At 38.5% G+C, this 3931-nt stretch overlaps 1 pseudogene; it reads left to right on the top strand.

Annotated features, from left to right (window-relative positions):
- The first annotated feature begins 2286 nt into the window (after positions 1–2286).
- On the top strand, positions 2287–3721 carry LOC136316808 (ubiquitin-conjugating enzyme E2 Q2 pseudogene; annotated as a pseudogene).
- Positions 3722–3931: the final 210 nt, after the last annotated feature.

The following is a 3931-nucleotide window of genomic DNA, read 5'->3' as shown; positions in this document are numbered from 1 at the left end:
TTCAGAAAAATACACACACAAAAAAAAAAACTAAAAAAAAAACAACTTTTCTTTCTAGATATTAAAATGAGGTAATATCATTAAACTTTATAATTATGGTATGAACATCACACAAATAGAAGTTTATAATAATGGTGGCACTGCAACAGCATAAAAAATACATAATTTTTTTTGCCTGACTAGGGAGTAGTGCATTGGATAGAACATTGACCTGGGACACTGAGGACCCAAGTTCAAAGGCCTGAGGTTGCTGGTTTGAGCATGGGATCATAAACATGACCCCATGGTCACTGGCTTAATGCCCATGGTCATTGGCTTGAGCAAAAGTTCACTGGCTTGACTAGAGCCCCTTGGTCAAGGAACTTATGAAAAGCAATCAATGAACAACTAAAGTGCCGCAATTACGAGTTGATGCTTCTCATCTCTCTCCTTTCCTGTCTTTTTCTCGTGTTAAGAAAAAAAAAGTGATTTTCCCCTTTTCAACAACAAAAATTTGGCATCTATTTATGAATAGAGATGCCTATGTGGGAGTACTGGGACCTACCACAATACACCAAGGAACATAGGAGAAATTGCATGCACACCAGTCTATTAGGTGATTGTTAGACCTACATCCATACCAGCTGTGGAACTTTAGAAAACTGTGAACTGTTACAGGCCTTATTTAACTTGGCCCAAAAGTACTTGAAAAATAGTGGTTTGAATGGTCACCTGTGAATGAGAAGTTCTTTGTGAAGGTCCAGATTTTCATAGCAGACATTTCAATACACTATCGGAGAAAAAAATACGTAAGTCAGTATACACTAGACTGGACAAGAAAAACAGCTTTATTTTGCTGTCTTCACCTCTCCCCCAGTTTGGCACAGCTTAAGGTTAAACTATATGGTGATTTTTATGCCTGACCTGTGGTGGCGCAGTGGATAAAGCATCAACCTGGAAATGCTGAGGTCGCCGGTTCAAAACCCTGGGCTTGCCTGGTCAAGGCACATATGGGAGTTGATGCTTCCAGCTCCTCCCCCCTTCTCTCTCTCTGTTTCTCTCTCTCCCTCTCTCTCTCCTCTCCAAAAATGAATAAATAAAATTAAAAAAAAAAAGAAACCCAAAACAAATAAACAAAAAACTCAATAAACTATATGGTGATTTTTTGTGATTTCTCCAACAGTACAAATAGCCACTGTGTGAGTGCTCAGTTTCTCTAGCTGTGGCACTATCAAAGAAACTCATTTATCTCTCAGAGCATCCGGAACATTAAACTATTGCATGACTAAGAGAAGGAGCATATTAAGAGTTTATAGCACATCAAATTTCTAGAAGGTATTCAAGAGACATGACTCTTGCTGACTGTGCTCTTGACTCCATCAGGAAACATACTCACAAGCTTCAGGGAAAACATGAACTGCAGATCCCTCTAACAGACCTGTGATCACCCTAAGCGCATCATGAGTTAAACCCATATCTCCCTACACTCTGTGGCTGGCTCCTGTGTATGTCACTGAGGAAAGCAGAGAGAAATCTGTTAAACATGGAGCATAGAAAGTAGACTAGAGTCTACTGGCAAGGGAAAAAGCACAAATAAGCAATAGCCCCACATTCATAAAAATAATAGAGAGGCTATCTGCAGCTGAATTTGTGTATTATTGGGTCTAGAGAAAATACGTAAGCTTAAGAATTTTGTCACAAAAAGGAGCAAGTGTGGAGCAGATGTATTCTTACAAGGTCAAAGAAAGCTTCAGAATCTATAGCTGGACTGATAAGATATTTTTACCTTGAAAGAAGTTAGTAAAAATAAGAAAAAGTGACTGCCACTTCAAATGCAAAAAAAAAAAAAAAAAAAAAAAAAAAAAAAAAAAAAAAAAAATTCAAAACTCTGAAAGATTAACTTTAAAATTTTACAATAATATTCTAATGACAGACAAAAAAGCATGAAACTATTATTTAACTGATAAATAATTCAAAATAACTATTTTAAGGAAACTCAAGAAACTAAAAAAAACCCCAAGAGACAATTCAACAAAATCAGGAAAATAATACATGATCAAATAAACAAATTTATCAAAAAGCTTAAAACCATATAAAAGGAAAAAAATTCTGGAGCTTAAAAATTTAATAAATGAAGTGGAAAATGCAAGAAAGAGCGTCAACATCAAAGTAGACCAATTAGAAGAATCAGTGAGAGAGAAAATTTAAAATAACAAAACCTGGGCCGCCTCGGCCGGTCCCCTTCACCCTCTTCCGCCGGCCGTGACGGCCTCGCGGGCTCGGCTCCCCGCCGGAGATGAGAGGAGGATGTCGGTGTCGGGACTCAAGGCTGAGCTGAAGTTCCTGGCGTCCATCTTCGACAAGAACCACGAGCGGTTCCGCATCGTCAGCTGGAAGCTGGACGAACTACACTGCCAGTTCCTGGCGCGGCCGCCGGCGCTCACGCTGCACTGCAACATCACGGAATCTTATCCATCTTCTTCACTAATATGGTTTGTGGACTCTGATGACCCAAATCTGACATCAGTTCTGGAACGTCTAGAAGATATTAAGAACAACAATTCGCTTCGTCAGCAATTGAAGTGGTTGATATGTGAACTCTGCAGATTATATAACCTTCCTAAGCACCTGGATGTTGAGATGCTAGATCAACCACTCCCCACGGGTCAGAATGGGACAACAGAAGAAGTCACTTCAGAAGAGGAGGAAGAGGAAGAGATGGCTGAAGATATAGAAGACTTGGATCACTATGAGATGAAGGAAGAGGAGCCTATTAGTGGGAAAAAGTCAGAGGATGAAGGAATTGAAAAAGAAAATTTGGCAATATTAGAGAAAATTAGGAAGACTCAAAGGCAAGACCATCTAAATGGTGCAGTGTCTGGGTCTGTGCAGGCTTCAGATAGACTTATGAAAGAGCACAGGGACATATACAGGTCACAAAGTTATAAAACAGGGATTTATTCAGTGGAACTCATAAATGATAGTTTATATGACTGGCATGTTAAACTGCAGAAGGTCGATCCTGATAGTCCTTTGCACAGCGATCTTCAGATCTTAAAAGAAAAAGAAGGCATAGAATATATTTTGCTTAATTTCTCTTTTAAGGATAACTTTCCATTTAATCCTCCATTTGTTCGAGTGGTATTACCTGTTCTCTCAGGAGGGTATGTGTTGGGTGGTGGTGCGTTATGTATGGAACTTCTCACAAAACAGGGCTGGAGCAGTGCCTACTCCACAGAATCAGTCATCATGCAAATCAACGCCACCTTAGTCAAAGGCAAAGCCAGAGTGCAGTTTGGAGCAAATAAGAATCAGTATAATCTAGCAAGAGCACAACAATCTTATAATTCCATTGTACAGATACACAAGAAAAATGGCTGGTACACCCCTCCAAAGGAAGATGGCTAAATATATTGACTGTCATATGTTTGGACCAATGTTGCTTTAAAGAAAATCTTTCCAACGTGCAGACAAGCTTTGAGTGCCCCTATAACAGCAGTTCTGAAGACATTAGCTCATAGATATTTTATTGGATAATCTGTCAACTGACATCCTGTATAAATTATAGCCTTCTCATTTTGCTCATTTTAGGTATCTTGGACTGAGCAGTGGGGCCTTTACTGTATTTTTCTTGATAAATACACACACTGGCCACTCCTAATCATCTCTTTTTCTTGAAAAATGAAATTTGTTAAGCAGGCAAATTAGCATCAAGTTACTCAAGTTGCGACTCTAGTGAAACTTCCACATGAGCTTTTGCGTTACAAGGACTTGCAATATATTGTTCCATTTTGAGCCTTTAAGTAAAGGTTTATTTGATGTTTAATATTGGTTTAGAAAATTTAAGGTCTTCTAAATCACAGTAGCCTTTTCAGATTAAAACCATTTCATGATCTTGCCAAAATAATGACAGGAAACCTACTCAATAAATTGTTAAACTTTTTTATGGCAA

This window comes from Saccopteryx bilineata, chromosome X (genome assembly GCF_036850765.1).
Source record: "Saccopteryx bilineata isolate mSacBil1 chromosome X, mSacBil1_pri_phased_curated, whole genome shotgun sequence".
Lineage (NCBI taxonomy): Eukaryota > Metazoa > Chordata > Mammalia > Chiroptera > Emballonuridae > Saccopteryx > Saccopteryx bilineata.
The sequence above is the reverse complement of the archived record's forward strand: the minus strand, read 5'-3'. Positions and strand labels throughout refer to the sequence as shown.